This window comes from Gossypium hirsutum, chromosome A08 (assembly GCF_007990345.1).
Source record: "Gossypium hirsutum isolate 1008001.06 chromosome A08, Gossypium_hirsutum_v2.1, whole genome shotgun sequence".
Lineage (NCBI taxonomy): Eukaryota > Viridiplantae > Streptophyta > Magnoliopsida > Malvales > Malvaceae > Gossypium > Gossypium hirsutum.
In genome coordinates this window covers 37,392,623-37,416,208 of record NC_053431.1, presented here as the reverse complement: position 1 = coordinate 37,416,208, position 23,586 = coordinate 37,392,623, and positions in this window count along the sequence as shown.

The following is a 23,586-nucleotide window of genomic DNA, read 5'->3' as shown; positions in this document are numbered from 1 at the left end:
TTCACAATTTAATCCCTATTTCAAAATAACACAAATTACTCAAAATTTCATCAAACCCATGTTAGGCCGAATTTATCTTAGGTCTCTAGCAACCCATTTCTTTTTTTTATTTCACGTTTTGACCCCTCAATTTACAAATTTCTAAATTTAGTCCTTAATACACATTTTTATCAAAAATCACTTAATTAAACATGAAAATCAAACATCAAAGATTTATTATTCATCATAAAACAACAATTTTATCACATAATAAACAATGGAAAATATCAAATTCTTCATTAAATCCAAAAATTAAGGAATGGGTTTACTAGTACTCGAAGCAACGATCTCCAAAACGTAAAAATTATCAAAAACCGAGTAAAACACATACCCGAATTAAGCTTCCAAAGGTGCCGAATATTCAAAGCTTCCAAACTCATCTTTTTCTTTTCACATTCGGCTATGGGGAAAGATGATAGCATAAAAAGACAAAAAAAACATGGCTTTTGATTTATTTAATTAAACTTTTTTTTAACATATTACCATTTTACCATTAAAATAAATTCATATTTACACAAATGCCAAACCAAATTGCATCCACTATCTTATAAATGGGCTATTTACCATTTAAGGCCATCAAATTAAAAAGCCAAGACCAATTGACACCTTTAACTAATAGCATGCAACTTTTACGTTTTACGCGATTTAGTCATTTTTATTAAATCAAGCACACAACGATAAAATTTTCGTACGAAAATTTCACACATATCAATTCACATACTTTAAACACAGAAAATAATATTAAAATATTTTTCTGACTCAGATTCGTGGTCCCGAAACCACTGTTCTTACTAAGGTCTAAACCGGGCTGTTACAAATCTGTCCTTACTGGAATAAAATGAGCCGACTTTGTCAACTTATCAACCACAACCCATATAGTATATTTCTTTTTGGGGTCAATGGTAATCCAGTCACGAAGTCTATAGTAATTTTGTCCTACTTCCATTCGGAGACCATCACAGGCTGTAGTAAAGCTGAAGGTACTTGATGTTCAGCTTTGACTTGCTGACATATTAAGCATTTCGATACAAATTCGGAGATGTCTCTCTTCATGCCGTTTGACCAGTACATTTTCTTCAAATCATTATACATTTTGGTACTTCCCGAATGAATAGAAAAACGGCTATCATGTGCCTCTTGCAAGATTTTCTAAATAATTTCATCATTCCTCGGTACATAAACTCTGTCTCTGAACATTAAACATCCATCAGAACCAATCTGAAAATCTGATTCGATACCCGCCTCACACTGAGTTCTTTTGGCTTGCAGGTCACTATCATTAGTGTGAGCATCATAAATTTCCTGAAGAAATGTCGGCTTAGCCCTTAGCTCTACCAAAACCGAACCATCATCAAACAATGCCAATCGGGCGCTCATGGCCCTCAATGAAAACAAAGATTTTCTGCTTAACGCGTCGGTGACCACATTCGTCTTTCTCGGGTGATAATTGATGATCAGCCCGTAATCTTTAATTAGTTCTAACCATCTTTGTTATCTCAGATTGAATTCTTTTTGAGTCATCAAATACTTCAAACTCTTGTAGTCTGTGAATATAGGACAAGTCTCACTATATAAATAATGCCTCCAAATTTTCAAGGCAAAAACAATAGTACAAGCTCTATGTCGTGCGTCGGATAATTCTTCTCGTGTGGCTTCAATTGCCGTGATGCATAGGCTATCACCTTGACATCTTTTATAAGTAAACAACCCAATCCGTTTAAGGATGCATCGCTGTAAACCACAACTCTTTTCCCGACTCAGGTAATACTAAAACTGGAGCTTCTGTCAACAATGTCTTCAACTTCTCGAAACTCTGCTGATACTTTTCTGACCATTCGAACTTAACATCTTTCTATAGCAACCTCGTCATTGGAGTCTCTATCATGGAGATTCCTTTCACAAATCTTCAGTAGTAACAGGCTAAGCCCAAAAAGCTTCTAGCCTCGGTTACATTTTTAGGTGGTTTCCATTCAACGATGGCAGAGATCTTACTTGGATCAACTCAGATGCCCTCACCTGAAACAATATGACCCAAAAACCCTACTTCTTGGAGCCAAAATTCACTTTTTCTAAACTTAGCATACAATTGCTTTTCCCGTAAGGTCTGCAACATAGTCCTCAGATGCTTCGCATACTCTATCTCATCCTTAGAATACATCAAAATGTCATCAAAGAACATAACGATGAACTTGTCCAAGTATGGCCGAAATATCCTATTTATTAGGTTCATAAATACGACCGATGCATTCGTTAACCCAAATGGCATGACAAGAAATTCATAGTGGCCATGCCTCATTCTGAAAGCTGTCTTAGGCACGTCCGACTCTTTAACTCGCAATGATTGTAGCCGAATCTCGGGTCTATCTTAGAGAATACAGTGGCTCCCCTCAACTGGTCGAACAAATCATCAATTCTTGGCAAAAGATACTTATTCTTAATAGTTACCTTGTTCAGTTGCCGATAATCTATACATAGCCTCATCAAACCATCTTTCTTCTTTACAAATAATACGGGAGCACCCTAAGGCGAAAAGCCTGGCCTTGCAAAACCTTTATCCATCAGTTCTTGCAACTGTTCTTTTAATTCTTTCAACTCGGTTGGTGTCATCCTGTATGGAGCAATAGAAATAGGAGCTATTTCTAGCACCAGTTCAATACCAAACTCTATCTCTCTATCAGGAGGTAATCCGGGTAGTTCCTCCGGAAACATGTCTAGATATTCACACACTATTGGTACAGACTCAATCTTCATCTCTGTTTCATTAGTGTTCAATACAAAGGAAAGGTAGGCTTCGTGCCCCTTCCTCATATGTCTTTGAGCAACTATTGATGTAATTACAACTGACAGAGTATCCCACTCTCTTGAACCAACACGTAGAATCTCACCATCTGGGCACTTCAGTTCAATATACTTACCACCACAGTTTACAATTACATCATGCAGGGCTTACTAATCCATGCCAAGTATTACATCAAACTCATCAAATAGCAATAACATAAGGTTAGCCGAAAAGCAATGACCCTGAATCGTCAAAGGACAATTCTTACAGATTTTATCAACTAGGACTGACTCGTCTAATGGGTTCGGCACTCTGATTATAAATTCCGTAGGTTCAATGGATATATTCATACTAGACACTAATCTCATGAAAATGTATGAATGCGTCGATCCCGAATCAATTAAGGCAACAACAGAAGCGTTAAAAAGAGAAAAAGTACCGTGATGACGTCAGGGGCAGAGGCTTCCTCTTGAGCCCGTATTGCATACGTTCTTATCGAGGCTCGAGCCTCTAATTTTCTAGTGTCTTTAACCGCAGCCCGACTGCCACTAGCACTTCCAGATATCTCAGAGGTCTACCTCGTGAAATATGAGTACTCGCTTTCGGGGCTACTTCCACCTCTTTATCGGTTCGCTCTGGGCAATCTCTGAGGAAGTGGTCAAGAGAACCACATCTATAGCACGCACCGCTCTTCATCCGACACTCTCCGAAGTGAAATTTATTGCAACTTTTACACTTCGGCTTTTAGCCATCTACACTCCCCACACTAGTCACCATCGAGGAGGAAGACTTTTGATTATGTCATTTGGAGCCTCTCGCTCTACTCGATATCCTACCGATGAAGTGGAGCGTTCATGTTTGCTCTTTGATTTCTTTGTGGAAAATAAGAGCGCCCTTCCGCTGGATCTCTTGCTCAAAACTCGAGCTTCTTTCTTAGCTTGCTTCTTTTCATTATTCAGCTCCTCGGCCTTCTTGGCCCGATCAGCTAATGCAGCAAACTCTTGTATCTCCAGAATCCCAATTAACAGCTTGATTTCCTCATTCAAACCTTTCTAGAAGCGTTTACACACTTCTGACTCTGTTTGAACCCATTTAGTCGCATACTCACTTAGCCTTTTAAACTCCCTTTTGTATTTTACTACAGTCTTATTTCCTTGTTTGAGTTTGAAGAACTCCTTTCGCTTCGAGTCTAAGAACCTTTGACTAATGTATTTCTTCTTAAACTCCGCTTGGAAAAATTTCCAAGTGACGTTTTCCTTTGGTACCACTGAAGATACAGTCTTCCACTAGTGGTATACACACTTTAAACATTTTCAGGTGTATAAGATAACTCATCCAATACTCGTGTAGTATTCTCAAGCCAGAACTCGGCTCGTTCAACATCATCATCAATCTTAGCCCTAAATTCTTCAGTCCCATACTTTCTAAGCTTGTCTACAGGGGCTTTACCAATTCTTACAGGTGCCACACCTCGTGGCACTTCCTCATCAGGTCGGTTAGGGAGCGGGGGAAGTCGTGGAATGTTGGGGCGATTCCTTAAATAATCCCTAAACCACTCATCCATCCTGTCAAAGAAGGCAACTTTGGCCACTTTCTAGCCTTCAGACTTAGGCCTTCTACTACTATTATAAATAGCTCGTTGTACAGAAGCTGGAGCATGCCTCTCGGCTCTCTTAGACTCATCTTGTGCTTGATTGGAAGACATTTACTATATTCAAAGATAGTTAAACTGTTAGGAGATATCACACTATCAACATTCCTATAATGGCATGTATAGCTAAACTCGATACACTCTACGGTAGTCCCAGAATCGAATAAATCGTAGCTCTGATACCATTAAATGTAACACCCTTTACCCATTCCTGAGATCGGGACCGACAGAGGCATTACCAGACACATACACGGACACTTTCGAGAAATACGGGTTATATAATTTTGTTCCAATTTGAACCCAATCAAACAACACATTAGTGTCCTTATTATGGGCCTACGAGGCCCAAAATATACATTGAAAATGGTCCAGGTCTAAATCGAGGACCTAAGAAAATTTTAAGAAAATTTCTAGGTTAATGTCTCACACGCCTGTGTGGAGACAATGCACATGCCCATGTGCTTCGGGACATGCTCGTGTCCCCTACCTATGTGGAATTAATTGAATTTATTTCCTATTTCAAACCTACAGGGGTTTTCACACGACCGAACACATGTCTGTGTCCCTAACCCGTGTCCCTAACACAGCTTGGACACGCCCGTGTCCCTCACACGGCCTAGACATGCCCGTGTGATCCCCCGTGTCCAAGAACTTGGACATTCTATTTATGACATCAACATGCATTTAGGGGCACATGGCCAAGACACACGCCTGTGTGTTAGGCTGTACCCTCCATACGGTTGAGACACATGGCCATGTCTCTACCCGTGTGTTTACTACCATGCATTCTAATTTAAAATTTTTAGGTGCAGGAGACACATGGCCATATCACACGCCCATGGGGCAGTCCGTGTGTCACACACAGCCTAGCCACAAGCCTGTGTGTCTACCTGTGTGGACCTTGTTAGGTTATTTTCCAAGCCTTTGGTCACCCTCTAACATCCACTCTCACTTATAGACTCCAATGATATTTAACATGGCCTAATTATACTCTTAAATGACCTTAATAAACCTCATTGCATATAAACCTTATCTCATTGGTTTTACACATGCTAGGTTATTCCCTTTGTACTAAGGATTTCTATGCCTTATAACACTTTTAAGGTTGGCTCATTATCTTAACTCATTGCCCATTACAACTTAGCCATCCCTTGTGATTTAGTCATATTACATATACTTAATTGTGATATGCCATATTTAATTATCACAAGAACATTTGGACATAAACATGCACCAATTTGTAGGTCATAACCTACATCAAAATGAGCCAATTTCCATGGCCATATACAAGTGAACACGTATACTTTTATAAGCCCTCATGTTGGTTAATCAAATGACACATATAACACAATAGCAAAAGTCCTATGCATGCCATTGAACAAAATAAAAGTATCTATATACCAAAGCTAGAAAAGATGATAGAGTGTTGATTCTCCAACTGTTTTCCAACCTTTACGAGTCCTCGAGCTCTATAAGACAGGGAAAAGAGAGGGGTAAATGTTTGCATGCTTTGTAAGCCCGAATACCTAGAATGTAAACTTACTGATTAATTAGCATACATCTATATTAGGTAATAAAACCTACAAGTATGAAATAGTTTCCCTATCACATGCACTCAATCAATAGGTTAGTCCAATAACAATGCACCATGTAATTTGTCTTAGATGAGCCTATCATCCAACATTTTCATTTTCATATCTCATGTCAATCCCGTTGAGTCTCTTGTAAATCTCGATAGATTATCCATTTATCGTCAAGTCGTAAGAGCGATCGTCTCAAGTACGCACTCCTACGAACCTCACATCTTACGGCGGGATTACCAATCCAGGCTAAATCCCCCGCAATGTAAACTCATAGGGTGATGTCGGGATTACCAGTCTAGGATAAATCCCTTATAGCGAAAAACACCCTCAATGAGCTCGGATCTGAATTACCAGTCTAGGATAAATTTAGACCCTAATCGGATTACCCGTCCGAGCTAAATCCACAATGCACACATATTCATCGGGAGGCTCGATCACTCTAGGAACACCCGTCTGGGCTAGATCCTTTCTATATTTGAGATCAACGAATTACCCGTCTGAGCTAAATCCTTTTCTGCAACACATGCAGGATCCCAAGTCATGTAAGCCAAGGTTTATCCATCGAATTTCCCTTTTTACTTCAATCAGGACATTTATTATCATATCATTATTATTAACATATTTCATAGATTTTCATGCCATCATTATAACCAAATATCGTGCATTCATAACACATGTAATTAGGCATATTAATAGTTTACTTAAAGTTATTCGAACTTACCTGGTATCCGTTTCAGTTTTGCGTCTCAGTTATTCCAAAACCTTTCGTTTTCCTCGATTGACCTTAGAAATTTGTTCCTCAGGGTCTATAACAATAGAAATGAATTATTAATATCTCACATTATTCTTTCGAGTCTAAATTTCACCCCCGGACAAAATGACCATTTTTCCCTAATCTTTCACATTATTTACGATTTAGTCCATAGGCTCATATGATGAAATGCATGAATTTTCTACATTACCCAAGCCTAGCCAAATGTTCTTTCCTCTTATGGCAACCCACATTTTCCCATTATTTCACATTCACCTTTTTCAGAAAAGGTCTTTTTAGGGGTTTTTCATGAAAATCACCTAGAAAAATATGCTTAACACACATCCAACTTTGATATTCCTCCATAAAACATCAAAGAATAAACATGTCACACATGGGTCACTTTGCAAACATGAACCCTAACTCAAAATATGGGTAGAAATGGAAAGAGTAAGCTACCGGGATTTCAAAAATATGAAGAACATTAAAAGCGAGGCTTGGGAGCACTTACTATTGAGCTTGAAAATGTTGAAAACCCTAGCTATGGAGGGCTTGAGAAATTTGGCTAGATGAGGGAGAAGAATGGCTGATTTTTGCCTTTATTTTCCCATTTTATTTCATTAATTAGCCAAACAACCAAAATACCCTTAAGCCCATTCTTTAGAATTTTATCCATACATGGCCATTTTTGTCCAAAAACTTAGAAATTGGGAAAATTTCTCCTTAAGGATTCTAATTAGTAATCTAAAGAAATTTCATACAAATTGCTTCTAGAATCCTAGTTTTGCGTTTTATTCATGTTGGTCCTTATTTTCCAATTAGACACCTTGCTCATAGAATTTCTTCATAAAACTTTAACACATGCATATTTTCATATTCTAGACCTCATAATAATCATAGAATAGGCCCTATTTTGGGATGTTACACGAGTTCTCTTGTGAGGCATGATTAACCTGATCATAAGATGGTAACAATTATTTTCTCAAAATTTTAATTAATATAAAATATTAATAATTCAATAAATTGAAAAATTAGATAATTGAATAAAATTAAATTTTAGGAGAAAAATTGGTCTTACCACCTTTTTTGTAAAAAAAAATTAAGAGCTTTTAAGAAAAATAATTTTGAATCAAAAGATGGCAAATTAAAAGAGGTTGAGAGGTTTTTAGCTAAGGATGGGTGAAAGGGTGGTGTGCCGCTTAGGTGTACAAAGCAGCAGCGCGCAGCAAGGTATGTGAGCAATGTGCGGATTGTTAAGCAGGCCTGGTGTGGGCATGCACGAAAGCTGGGCACTAGTGTAAGATACGGCCTGGGCAGTTAGGGCTAGAGCAGCAGGCGTGCCAAGGAGCAGCTTGGTGCTGAGCAGGACTAGGCGCGCAATGCAGCACGCGATGGAGTAGGTGTGTGCGAGATGGGCGTGTGGCATGCGATGGAGCTGAGGTTGCTGGTTGAATGGCTACTAGGTAGCCACAGCACTTAGGGAATTTGGTGTTTAGAGGGAATGGTGTATGAATGAAAAGAAATAAAAAGAGATGGGTTGAATTTATAGTGAAGGGAGTAGGAACTAGAGCAGAATTCTTGGTATAATTTAATAATTAAAAATTCTAAGTGCTAATTCTACTCAAAGTAAATAACAATTAATAATTAATATAATGCATATTAAATTATTATTTGCTATTAATTTATTAAGGTAAAAGCTTATCAAATAAAAAATGATTAAATTAAAACTAATCCTAACTCTATATAAAGTTGATAATAATTAATATATATTATAATGGATATAATTATGTATTAATAATTATCATCTTTTTTTATTAAACTAAAAACATTTATTCTAGAAGTCTTTTGAAAATATTTACAAAAAGAGGCATCTAATTTTTAATATTTACAAAAAGAACAACCACATTTTGAAAATTATTTAATTAAGTACCTAGACTTAAAGAAAATCTAGAATAGAGTTGCAATTTAAATCTTGGATCAAAATTGACCCTTTTATTTGAAACTAAAAATTTATTTTGCCATTTAGGGGATAATTTCATAAGCGGTCCCACTTAAGTTCCAATCTCCTAGACAGAATTTATTTAAACATACTAACCCCTAAAATATACCCTCAATCATTTATTCAAAACGAAGAACAAGAAAAATTAAATATCTGATAAAATAAACGAGATATGATTCCGTTAAATTTTATCTCCCCAATAATGTTTCAAGCGTTGAGCATTAACTTGAAAATTACCTCCCTTACCTTGAAGTTCAACAACTCCGTACGGATAGACTCGTTGAATCGTAAATGGACCGGACCAATGTGATTTTAACTTACCTTGAAAGAACTTTAGTCTGGAATTAAATAACAAAACCTGCTGACCTGCTTTGAATTCACGAACTTGAATGTGCTTGTCATGCCATTTTTTATGTATTTCCTTAAGCAAATTGGCATTTTCGTATGAGAACATTTGAAATTCTTCTAACTCATTGAGCTAGAGCATCTGTTTCTCTTTAGCAAGCTTAAGACCCAAGTTGAGTTGTCGAAGAGCCCAGTATGTTTTGTGTAGATGGCAGGCTTTCCCAAAGACTAACCTATAGGGTGACATCCCTAAAGGTGTCTTGTATGCTATCCTATAAGCCCATAAAGCATCATCCAGTCCTTTAGACCAATCTCGTCGGTTCGGGCAAACTATCTTCTCAAGTATGCCTTTTATCTCCTTGTTTGCTAGTGCAGCTTGTCTATTCGTCTGCGGATGGTAAGCTGAGGCAACCCTGTGCTTGACTCCATGTTTATCTAATAACCATTTCAACCACTTTTTTACAAAATGGGACCCTTCATCACTGATGATGGCTCTTGGGGTTCCAAACCTTGTGAACACATATTTCTGTAAAAGCCTCATCACAACCTTAGCATCATTTGTCGGATATGCTTCAGTCTCAATCCACTTAAACATATAGTCTATGGCTACCAAGATGTACTTGTGAACCAAAGACGGAAGGAAAGGACCAAGAAAGTCGATACACCAAACATTGAATAATTCTACCTCAATGATGTTTATTCGAGGCATCTCATTTTTGTTAGTGATATTTTCGAACCTTTGACATCGATCACTTTTCTTTACGTAAGCATATGCATCTTTGAATAGTGTTGGCCAAAAGAATCCGGCTTGCAATACCATGGTCGCAGTACGTGTACCTCTGAAGTGTCCCCTACTTCGAGCTGAGTGACAATGGTATAAAATCTTATGTACTTCATCACGCATCTCTTGATCATTTGATCTGCACACTTTTCAAAAAAATACGGCTCTTCCCAAAAATAGAACTTCACATCGTGAAGAAACTTTTTCTTTTGATGATACAACTCACAAGTTAAAAAGTTAGCAATATTAGCAAACTAAGGGGTATTATGGACATGATTTACCTTCAGAATGTGTTCATTTGGAAATGTTTCCTGTATGGGTATAAGTGGATAATTCCCTTATTGCGGCTCCAATCTGGACAAGTGACTTGCTAACTACAACAAAATAGGTTTTTAGCGGCATTTTTTTGGCCTTTGGCGGTAAAAGCGCCGCAAAAAAATGCCACTAAAAATAAGACGCTAACATTTTGCGGCGTTTATGTAAAAAAACGCCACTAAAGAACATGACTTTTAGCAGCGCTTTCAAGAAAACGCCGCTAAAGAACGTGACGTTTAGCAGCGCTTTCAAGAAAACGCCGCTAAAGAACGTGACTTTTAGCGGCACTTTCTGTACAAACGCTGCTAAAGAACGTGGCCTTTAGCGACGCTTTCTGTACAAACGTCGCTAAAGAACGTGGCCTTTAGCGGCACTTTTTATGCAAACGCCGCTAAATGTATGTTCTTTTGCGGCGTTTTTGGTAAAAAAATGCCACTAATTTTAGCAGATTTCTAATATCCTAATTTCATTCAAATATAATTCTTCTTGCAACATCAAATCCAACCAATAATAGCAAATCTAAATGATACTTCAAGCAACATCAAATCCAACCAATAACAGCAAATCTAAATGATACTTCAAAAATTCAACGAAAGATATATTTATAAATGAAATAACAAAATATTCTTATAGTAATGTTAAAAGTTATATTGTTAAAACATTCATACAATAAGGATATAAACGTCTAAGATGGTGGCTTCTGGGATTGCTGAAACATCTGCATCATATTCTGAAGCTGTAGCTGGAGTTCGTTGTATTTTCTTTTTTGCTCTGCTTCCCTCGCTGCTGCCTCCTCTTTAAGTGATGCTGCCTCCGCTTTAAGTTGAGCAATTTCCTCAACTGTGCTCGCTTGCATCTGAGCCATCTGATCTCTTAACCTCTGAACTTCAGCTTGAGCTTGTGTAACGCTCCGATTTTTAGGGCCTACAAGAGTTGGGCTTTGAGTCTGGGATTCGGATAGAAGGAAACCTGAATAATTAAGAAGTTTTAAATATTACCGTTTAAGAAAAAAATTTGAATTACTACTAGAAAATTTTTACTATATTTATTATTGCGGATATTTTAAAATTTTTATGAAATTTTAATTAGTATTATGAGATAAAATTATTATTAGAAAAATATTACTGTATGTATGTTTGAAAATTTTTATGAAAATTATTATTATTTGCTGTATTATTGGTATTTGAATTTTTTATTATTAGATATGTTTATGAAATTATTATTATTAGTAGTAGTAATTAAATATGTAACGAAGGGGTATAATGTGGGGAAAAGTCCGGGGCTCGGCCCATAGCTTTAGCAAAATTCTTGAATCTTGCCTCTTAAGGGAATCTGGGCAGTAGGCTTCATTAATAAATTAGGGCTGAGTTTTAGCACAAGCAGGCATCTCGCCCAGTGGCTAAGGACGCTAGGAGGACATTAGGGAGGTGCTTGGGTTCAAGGTGTGGCGTGCACAATTTGGGTTTTTTTAATATGCAGATCACGACTAGAATAAGGGTTAAGAGGAGTTACGAGTATAATTTAACACAAAGAGCGCCTTGGTGCAGTGGCAGCAGAGCGCTAAGGAGACACAGTGGTCACGAATTCGAATGCAGGGGACAGTGAAACTTGTTTTATTTCTTTTAAGTAGCCCGTGACTGAAGCAAATAAGGCTTATAAGTAAATACAGTCATATTATAACAAAAGCGAGGTTGTGTCACAGCGGCAAGCAGTGTGGCTGAGTGTTCTGGAGGTTGAAGGTTCGAGTGGCGTGGAAGGTGGAATTTCCCTTTTATTTTTAAGCGGACTGGAGCTTCAGCAGGTAAGGTTTAAAATTAAATATGACCATATATTAGTACGGAAGAAAGTATGGTTTAGTGGCCAGCAGCACGGGAGTAGGTTTAAGGGCGAACTGAGTTCTGGAGTTCGAGCTGTTGTACACGCAATGGGCTACCAATTTTGCTGCTCACGTGGGGGGGTTAGAATTTGACCGAAACTCTTCTTAGCAGCATGATGAAGCGGTGGATAAGGTTGCAGATCAGCGGTTAGGAGTTTGAATGAAATTCAAACTTTGAATTTGGCCAGGAATTAGGGAGCTAAGGAAGGAATTAAAATTGGAAAAGGACTTTATTTTATTCTAATCTTATCTTATTTCTTTTGCTCATATTCTTTTCTATTTTTCTCAAAAGTTGAACAATTCTCTCATTTTCTATTTTCTTTCCTCGAAGTCAAATTCTTTTTAAAACAACTTTTTCTTCTCAAATATTGGTTGCCGATTACTCCTTTGGTTGAAACCATATCTCCTTTCCTTTTAATCTTTCAAAAGACCGAACCTCTAATCTTACATCTCTTCCTCTACTGATTGTCTGTTCGATGGTGAACTTATCGTTACCTATTTTTTCTGTTAGATCGCAATAGCCTAGGATAGATCCAAAAGCTGAAAAGCCTCATATTTTAGTGATTCGAGAATTAATATTTAGATCTATTTTCTACCCATGTTTAAGTTGGATTCACAACGGATCTGGGGTAGGAAGGTATTTGGAATGTTCTTCAACGAGTAGATCTCTTGGTAAGTATTCGAACCTTCTTTCCATTTGTATCTTGTGGTTTAAGAAAAGCTGAAAACCCCTATATACATAGGGTGGCTGTCGACTAAGATTGAAAGAGTTTTTTTGGTGTTATTTGGTTTGTTGGTGCTAATGAGGATTAAAGGCTACTGATCGAGGAGTGTGTGAAAAGCTTGGATCATCGGGGTGACTAAATCTAGATCTAGTCATCAATTTCGGCAAAGGTATGAATTCTAGGGCCATTGTGGATGATGGCCGAATATGTAAGTGTTAATAGGTAGTCTTCGATTTGGTTTAAATACTAACATGATCTAATCTATAAGCAGTTGATTATAGGAGAAATCGTGTAAGAGATCTCGTCAAGGAATATCGCAAATTAGGTGTGTAACGAACCCTCTTTCGTAGCTTAAAACGATATATGCCGAAAAGCTGAAATACCGAAATTCCAGCATTTTGAGGACTCGTGAGCACGCGAATGCTCATAGATTAGTTAGTTTCACTAAGTTCGATGATCGGGATTGTTGGAACAGGTAAGGGTACAATTTTGTGCACGATGGTAAATTGGGCCTCGAGGGGCTGAAATCGGGCCCAATGGGCTTCCGGGCCATTTAGGTAAATTTGGTAGAAAATGGAATCCTGTAAAATTGCACGTTACAATTGTTAATACCGTTGTGGAATATAGGCTAAATGGGCCTAGGTGACTAAATCGACATTCGTAGGGCCCATTAGGGGTTTTGGGCCTAAAAGCCCGAATTTGATAAAGTGTATTAAAATCATTGTTTAAACACTTAGAGTTATTGGAAATGGTTAATGAACATGGAAAACCCTAATATTTGGTAAAATTTCAAAATTACCCTTATAATATGAAAATGACTGTTTTGCCCCTAGGTAAAAATGACCATTTTACCCTTAGGGTTTAATTATGAGTTTGATGCATGAGATTCTGATATAAATGATTTGATACAAAATACACATGATATATTCATTTATGCATGGGTTGGGTTTATATGGATGGAGGAAGTGCAAAAGGGCTATGCCCTAGTTTACCGAAAAGGGCTTTGCCCCAGTTTATCAAAAAGGGCTTTGCCCCAGTTATTAAAAGAGGCTAGGCCTCCAGTTATATGATAAAGCAACTATGCTGCTAGTGGAGAGTTTTGGTTGGGTGGGTTGAGTTATTCCCACATGGAGAGCTTGGTTGGTACGGGTGTAGAGTAGCGATTGGTGGGTTGAATAGTATCCCCAAATGGGCTTGCATACATTCATTAATAATGCATGTGGAATTGATTTGGGCCTATGGGCCATACCGTTTACAGGAAAGGCTTCGGCCCAGTGATATGATAATGAAAAGGCTTCGGCCTAGAGACATGAATAATGAAAAGGCTTCGGCCCAGTGACATGAATAATGCAAAGGCTTCGGCCCAGTATATGTTGAGGTTGAAGTTGGGCTTAGGCCCAGCAGGCTGATATTGTTTTGGGCTCTGAAAGGGGCTTGTTGCACACTGAGTTTCCAAACTCACCCTCTTCCTAACCTTATAGGTGAGCCTTCATTTGGGGACTTGGAGTCGAAGGGGATTCAGAGTGGCCACGGTGATCGCTTTTGGGCTTTGAAATAAGTGACTGGTTTTTTTTAGTTTATCTTATTTACTACTTATTTTTGGGGTTGTAATAAGGCCATTTTAACTTTGTTTTTTTTTCTGGGATTATTTTATTTTTAATAACTTTAAATTGGTTGATAATAATTCAAATGGGCTAGACTTAGGGCGCGTTTTCAAAACGATACTTGTTTTCAAAATAACACAACGTCACGATTATTCGATTTATCAAAGATATCCACTCAGAGAAATTTCAACTCGTTATAACCAAGTGTGGCAATGGTTGTGGGCATGTCTAGGATTGGATCCAACCGAAGAGCTTGGTACTTAAGCAGCCTTCATGGCTCACCTCTTCTGTTATGGATACCTACCTGGTGCCCAACTTCCATTCACTTTGTTAACTTAACAAAAGTCAGTTTTTAAAACACTAAATCAAATCATGGATTTTTAACTTTAATGTGGCACTTCGAATTCAGCCATAACGTCTGGGTCGGGTTTGGGGTGTTACATTTAGTGGTATCAGAGCCTAGGTTGCAACAATTCGGCTGTGGATCGGGTCTAAAAAGGCTTTCAAAATATTTTTTAAACCCAAGAAGGGTATTTTTAGAAAAAAAATCCAGAAATTATTGTTTTAAAGAGACTTTTTTCCAAATTTGTCGTCTTCAAAATACACATGTTTTGAGAATTTATTTTAAGGAGGTTAGATTCTTCTAAGTCTTCTGAAATCTGATGTGGCACACTGAATCCCCGGCACCAAGTCTATAAGTACTTTTGCCTTAAATACTGTACTAAAACCTTACTGTAGATAGGATTGAGACTTTACTATAATCCTGTAGTTAGGTTGATACTGAAACCATAGAGATTGAGATAGTAGGAACTAAAAACCCAGAAAGATTGAGACTATAATTAGGCTATGATTCTGTAAAGAACAAAAAAACTCTAAAATACTATTTCTGCATAAGTCATATGAATAAATAGTAAAATTTTTGAGATCTTTGTAGTTAATTGATATGTGTACTGGTAATGTAGAGTATTGATATGGATTCTGAGGGTAAGAAAAGTCTACCAACTTCGGGTAGTGGTAACTCGGAGCTTGGTACTGAGGCACTGGCCGAGTTAGCAAGGAAAGTGGTAGAGGAAGTATTGGATACCAAAATTAAGGAAATTAGGGAAACGTTTCAAGTAGGGTGCTGGGAGTGTAAGAAAAGGAAGGATCCTAGTTCTCAGAGAACAGAGCCCCCTTCTGTGAAACATGTTAAGGCACGACCAAACTTTCCAACCTGCAAAGACTGCAACGGGCGTCATCCGGGTGAATGCCATAGGAAGACAGGAGCATGTTTTAGATGTGGGTCCAAGGAGCATCGAGCTCAGGATTGCCAAGTTTATTCTATTTGAGTGTGTGTTACGAATTGTATGCGTGCTTGATAAATGTTCCTTTACTTTGGTAATTAGATGTTTTGGGTCGTACTAAGAGTTATTTTTAATTAGAGTGCGCAGCGGAAGCATAGAGGTTTGACTTGAGTAATATGGTTAGTTGATAGTTGGAAATTTCGAGGACGAAATTTCTTTAAGGGGAGTAGAGTTGTAACGCTCCAATTTTTGGGGCCTAGAAGAGTTGGGCTTTAAGTCTGGGATTTGGATAGAAGGAAACCTGAATAATTAAGAAGTTTTAAATATTACCGTTTAAGAAAATATTTTGAATTACTACTAGAAAATTTTTACTATATTTATTATTAAGATATTTTAAAATTTTTATGAAATTTTAATTAGTATTATGAGATAAAATTATTATTAGCAAAATATTACTGTATGTATGTTTGAAAATTTTTATGAAAATTATTATTATTTGCTATATTATTGGTATTTGAAATTTTTATTATTAGATATGTTTATGAAATTATTATTATTATTATTATTAGTAATTAAATATGTAACGAAGGGGTATATTGTGGGGAAAGGTCCGGGGCTCGGCCCATAGCTTTAGCAAAATTCTTGAATCTTGCCTCTTAAGGGAATCTGGGCAGTAGGCATCATTAATAAATTAGGGCTGAGTTTTAGCACAAGCAGGCATCTAGCCCAGTGGCTAAGGACGCTAGGAGGACGCTAGGGAGGTGCATGGGTTCAAGGTGCGGCGTGCGCAATTTGGGTTTTTTAATATACAGATCGTAGCTAGAATAAGGGTTAAGAGGAGTTGCGAGTATAATTTAACACAAAGAGTGCCTTGGTGCAGTGGCAGTAGCGCGCTAAGGAGACCCAATTGTCACGAGTTCGAATGCAAGAGACAGGAAAACTTGTTTTATTTCTTTTAAGTAGCTCGTGACTGAAGCGAATAAGGCTTATAAGTAAATGCAGTCATATTATAACAAAAGTGAGGTTGTGTCACAGCGGCAAGCAATGTGGCTAAGTGTTCTGGAGGTTGAAGGTTTGAGTGGCGTGGAAGGCAAAATTTCCCTTTTATTTTTAAGCGGACTGGAGCTTCAGCAGGTAAGGTTTAAAATTTACTATGACCGTATATTAGTAAGGAAGAAAGCATGGTGCAGTGGCCAGCAGCACGGGCATAGGTGCAAAAGCGGACTGAGGTCTGGAGTTTGAGCTGTTGTACGCGCAATGGGCTACCAATTTTGCTGCTCACGTAGAGGGGAGTTAGAGTTTGACCGAAACTCTTCTTAGCAGCATGATGAAGCGGTGGATAAGGCTGTAGATCAGCGGTTAGGAGTTTGAATGAAATTCAAACTTTGAATTTGGCCAGGAATTAGGGAGCTAAGGAAGGAATTAAAATTGGAAAAGGACTTTATTTTATTCTAATCTTATCTTATTTCTTTTGCTCATATTCTTTTCTATTTTTCCTAAAAGCTGAACAATTCTCTCATTTTCTATTTTCTTTCCTTGAAGCCAAATTCTTTTTAAAACAACTTTTTCTTCTCAACCGTTGGTTGCCGATTACTCCTTTGGTTGAAACCATATCTCTTTTCCTTTTAATCTTTCAAAAGACCGAACCTCTAATCTTACATCTCTTCCTCTACTGGTTGTCTCTTCAATGGTGAACTTATCGTCACCAATCACAATAGCCATATTCTAGGATAGATCCAAAAGCCGAAAAGCCTCATATTTTAGTGATTCCGGAATTAATATTTAGATCTATTTTGTACCCATGTTTAAGTTGGATTCACAAGGAATCTGGGGTAGGAAGGTATTTGGAACGTTCTTCAACGAGTAGATCTCTTGGTAAGTATTCGAACCTTCTTTCCATTTTTATCTTGTGGTTTAAGAAAAGTTGAAAACCCCTATATACATAGGGTGGCTGTCGACTAAGACTGAAAGGGTTTTTTTGGTGTTATTTGGTTTGTTGGTGCTAATGAGGATTAAACGCTGCCGATTGAGGAGTGTGTGAAAAGCTTGGATCATCGGAGTGACTAAATCTAGATCTAGTCATCAATTTTGGCAAAGGTATGAATTCTAGGGCCATTGTGGATGGTGGCCGAATATGTAAGTGTTAATAGGTAGTCTTCGATTTGGTTTAATTACTAACATGATCTAATCTATAAGCGGTTGATTATAGGAGAAATTGCGTAGGAGATCTCGTCAAGGAATATCGCAAATCAGGTGTGTAACGAACCCTCTTTCGTAGCTTAAATCGATATACGCCGAAAAGTCGAAATGCCAAAATTTCGGCATTTTGAGGACTCGTGAGCACGCGAACGCTCATAGATTAGTTAGTTTCGTTAAGTTCGATGATCGGGATCGTTGGAACAGGTAAGGGCATGATTTTGTGCACGATGGTAAGTTGGGCCTCGAGGGGCTGAAATCAGGCCCAATGGGCTTCCGGGCCATTTAGGTAAACTTGGTAGAAAATGGAATCCTGTAAAATTGCATGTTAAGACTATTAATATCGTTGTGGAATATAGGCTAAATGGGCCTAGGTGACTAAATCGACATTCGTAGGGCCCATTAGGGGTTTTGGGCCCAAAAGCCCGAATTTGATAAAGTGCGTTAAAATCATTGGTTAAACACTTGGAGTTATTGGAAATGGTTAATGAACATGGAAAACCCTAATATTTGGTAAAATTTCAAAATTACCCTTACAATATGAAAATGACTGTTTTGCCCCTAGGTAAAAATGACCATTTTACCCCTAGGGTTTAATTATGAGTTTGATGCATGAGATTTTGATATATATGATTTGATACGATATGCACATGATATATATGATATGCACATGATGTATTCATTTATGCATGGGTTGGGTTTATATGGATGGAGGAAGTGTAGAAGGGCTATGCCCCAGTTTATCAAAAAGGGCTTTGCCCCAGTTATTAAAGAGGCTAGGCCTCCAGTTATATGATAAAGTAGCTATGCTGCTAGTGGAGAGTTTTGGTTGGGTGGGTTGAGTTATTCCCCACATGGAGAGCTTGGTTGGTACGGGTGGAGAGTAGCGGTTGGTGGGTTGAGTAGTCTCCCCAAATGGGCTTGCATACACCCATTAATAATCCATGTGGTATTGATTTGGGCCTATGGGCCATACTGTTTACAGTAAAGGCTTCGGCCCAATGATATGATAATGAAAAGGCTTCGGCCTAGTGACATGAATAATGAAAAGGCTTTGGCCCAGTGACATGAATAATGCAAAGGCTTCGGCCTAGTATATGTTGAGATTGAAGTTGGGCTTAGGCCCAGCGGGCTGATATTGTTTTGGGCTTTGAAAGGGGCTTGTTGCACACTGAGTTTCCAAACTCACCCCCTTCCTAACCTTGCAGGTGAGCCTTGATTTGGGGACTTGGAGTCGGAGGGGATTCAGAGTGGCCACGGTGATCGCTTTTGGGCTTTGAAATAAGTGACTGGATTTCTTTAGTTTATCTTATTTACTACTTATTTTTGGGGTTGTAATAAGGCCATTTTAACTTTGTTCTTTTTTTCTAGGATTATTTTATTTTTAATAACTTTAAACTGGTTGATAATAATTCAAATGGGCTAGACTTAGGGTGCATTTTCAAAACGATACTTGTTTTCAAAATAACACAATGTCACGATTATTCGATTTAACAAAGATATCCACTCAGAGAAATTTCAACTCGTTATAACCTAGTGTGGCAATGGTTGTGGGCATGTCTAGGATTGGATCCAACCAAAGAGCTTGGTACTTAAGCAGCCTTCATGGCTCACCTCCTCTGTTATGTATACCTACCTGGTGCCCAACTTCCATTCACTTTGTTAACTTAACAAAAGTCAGTTTTTAAAACACTAAAACGAAACATGGATTTTTAACTTTAATGTGGCATGTCGAATTCGGCCATAACTCTGGGCCGGGTTTGGGGTGTTACAGCTTGACTCCCCAAAGGCATGTATTGCTGCGAGCTTGATCCAAAATATTGGGTTGGGTTAACACCAGTTCCTTGAATTCAAACCCGACCATACCTTTTAGGACCCAAAACTTCAGTAATAATTTTGTTATCAATGTTCTCAAGATTAGCAGAACTATCGCTCGAAGCAATCGCTTCATACTCCACTTTTTTATCCTTTAGTTTCTCCTAATAAATCAATCAAAGATTTAGAAATGAAATATATAATAAAAACAAATGCAACATAACTTAACATTATTTTAAACTACTAACAACAAATTAAACATTATAAATATTTAAAATAAATTAAATTTTATTAAGGAAATATACCATAATTTCTCCAGCTTCTGAAGTCATTGGAGATCCATCTTTTTTCCCATGTGTAATGTCAAAAAGCTGAAGGCGTCCAACTTTTTGACCGAATGAGAGTTCCTACAATATAGTAGTAAAAATATTATTTAATAGAAAGTAATTAATATTTTAAACAATTAATAAATTCAAAATACCTCGGCCTCAGCTACACAAACAAAACTTTTCGGCCCTACTGTATGCGTGAATTTTTGTTTTTGCCTGTTGCTTGTTCCAACTCGTTCACGGTTCTACATTATGAAATTATTATTATGTATATAGTAAATACTATAAACCGAAATAATTATAAGAGTTTGGAAGTACGTAATACCTCTCCTTTCTTTGAATTCCAGAATCTAACTGCATCTTCCCATTGGTACCTCAGCATCCCCGGTGGGACATTTCGCAATTTCACTTCGAGGCTTATATCTTTCTTAAAACATTCTTTCTTTAAAGTACTTTTATGGTCTCTCCATTTTTTTCCCAATGCCTTCTTGATATAAGTATCCGAGACCACCAAAGAAAATCTCTCCTAAAAAACACAAGTTTAGAAAGTAAATATAAATGAAACTTAAACAAAAGTATTATAAATTACATTCATGTTTTGTTACCTTAATATTATTGAGAGCTTGATTTTTGTTACTATCAGGCATTTGATGCCATGATTCATAGTTGATAGGCAACATATTGGCATTTCGTGCTATAATGCCCAAATATCCTACTAAAAGTCGAGCTTCTGATCCAACAGACTGACCAAGATTGTTTCTAGATAGTTTGACACACTCGACAGGAGTTAACTCGTATAGATCTTCAAGCAGCGTACGTCCTCGACCTCTACACGTCCCACCACTTTCGGCTGAAAAATGGTATACTATAATATAAGAATTTGAAAAAAAAATCAACAATAAAAGTCAACACGCATGTAAATTAAATTTTACATTACTTTGATTTTCTGCAGACTTGTCAGGTGTTTCCAGAACATTCGAAGATCCAATGACAGTCTCTTGTTCACTATTTGTTGCTTCCGAATTTGGAGTATTCTGAACAATACTTAGATCTCGTAATCTTCTTCTAGGCATTTTTCCTGTAATACACATAAAATCGTTGAAATTTTAATAACTAATTACAATAATAATAGTACATATAGAATAGTTGAAATATTTAACAAGACTAAGATTTAAATTATAATATTACATATAATTAAAAAATCGTAAAATCTTACTACATCATTATTTGTAAATATCTTCAACCAAATCATGGCGAACCCATTGATGTTCTGTACTAGTACTAGGGATATTTTCTAATAAACCATAATTTATACATATTTTTACCCCATGTTTAACACATTTTATGGATGTTTTCCCATTATAATTGGTGAATTCGATGCTCCTAATGCTTTAATTTCATGTTTTATACCTAGGAGAGCATAGGAAAGCAAAAGGAACAAGAAACGACCCGAAAACAGAGAAAATAGGCCAAAGTACGAAATCAACACGGCCTCGACCTCTTCACACAGGCAGACCACATGGCCGAGTCAATTTGGCAAGCTCGAGCACAACCTGAAGTAATCCCACACGGGCGTGTCACACGGGCGTGTCCCTGCCAAGCCTAAGTTGAGTCCAATTCAGAAAAGGCTAATTTTAAGGGCTCTTAGGCATTCCAAAGCCTATAAATACACCCTAGAGGAGGAAGAAAAGGGACACACAGAATAGGGGGAAGGAATTACCCCAAGAAAGTCGATTGATCCATCTCAGAAGCCGGATTCATCACCAAGACTGAAGATCCCTCCTCAATTTCCCTTTAGGAGTTTTGGGTTTTCTTTATGTTTTGTATTCTTTATTATTCTGAGATGTTTTCTTGTTTAGTTATGAACTAAAACCCCTAAATACCTAAGGGGAATAAAACCTAAGACGAATCTTGTTATTATTTTTTGAATCGTATTATAAATATTTAACTTGTTCTTAATTATGTGTTCTTAATTCTTGTTTTGATATCCCAGGATACTGATTCAAGATAAGCCCTTATTCAGAGGAGGAATAAACCCTGTTTAAGAGTACATTTGTCATAATTAAGCGGAGTTGATTGCGCGCCTTGACATAGGGTGACAAGATTTTGCCAGATTAGGGTGAAACCTAATAAAGAGATCCATAGATCGAGTTAATGCAACCCTAGAGTGTTAATTAGAGAAAGGTCGTGGTTATTCAATCTAGGGATTAGACGTTATTAGTCTTGAATAGGGATAATAACATAACTTAGGGATCTCTACAGAAAAAGTTAAATGAAGAAATCGTCCGATTCGGAGCCAGAATAACAAGTACAGTCTAGGTGGATTTTTCCTTAGGTATTGCCTTCATTCAATTGATTTTCCCAAAAGCAATTTCCCAATTCTATTCTCTGTGAGTTCTTAGTTTAGATAATTAGTTAGTTAAAACAAAAACCTCTTTATTCTTAGGCCAGATAATAAAAAGACAATCATTACTAGTACTTTTAGTCCCTTTGGGTTCGATAATCCGGTCTTGCTAAAACTATACTACTGTTTGATAGGTACATTTGCCTACATCGCGATAATAGTTAGTTCAAGAACGAGTAATTATAAATATTTAAAACTTATCACGAAATCAGGCGATCAAGTTTTTGGCACTGTTGCCGGGGAACTAAGATATTAGGAACACTCAATTTTTATTACTTTAGCCATTTATTTTTCTTACAATTTAATTTATTATTATTATTTATTAATTTACTTTTTCTTTCTCTTGGAAGGTTTTTATAGTTTATGACTAGAAGAAACCCGTCAGGACCACTACTTTTTGACGAAGAAATCGATCGCATAGTATGCAAAAACAAAATAGAAATAAGGCGAAGCTTAAGATACACAGAGAACGAGCAAGAAGACGATACTCAAACCCCAGCCGAAGAGATGGCTAAAAACCAAGACAATCAGCTACCTCCTGTAATTGCGGCTAATCAAAATCCTGCTCCACGCACTATGTATGATTATGCTAAACCTTCTTTAACAGGAACTGAATCTAGCATAGTTAGACCTGCTGTAGCTGCAAATACTTTTGAACTGAAACTGAACATAATTCAAATGATACAACAGTTTATTCAGTTTGACGGTATGCAAGATGAAGATCCCAACACTTACTTTGTAAACTTTCTGGAATTTTGCGATACATTTAAAATCAATGGCATTTCTGATATGCCATACATCTTCGGTTGTTTCCCTTTTCATTGAGGAATAAAGCTAAACAGTGGTTGAACTCGTTACCACTAGGGTCAATTACTACTTGGGAACAAATAACCAAAAATTTTTTACTCAAATACTTTTCGCCAGCTAAAACGGCTAAATCACGCAATGATATCTCTTTGTTTGTGCAGATGGACTTAGAAACACTTTGCAATGCATGGGAGAGATACAAAGACTTACTGAGAAGGTCCCCTCACCCTGGGTTACCGCTTTGGCTTCAAGTTCAAACATTTCATAATGGCCTAAATCCTTCGACTCGACAAATGGTTGACGC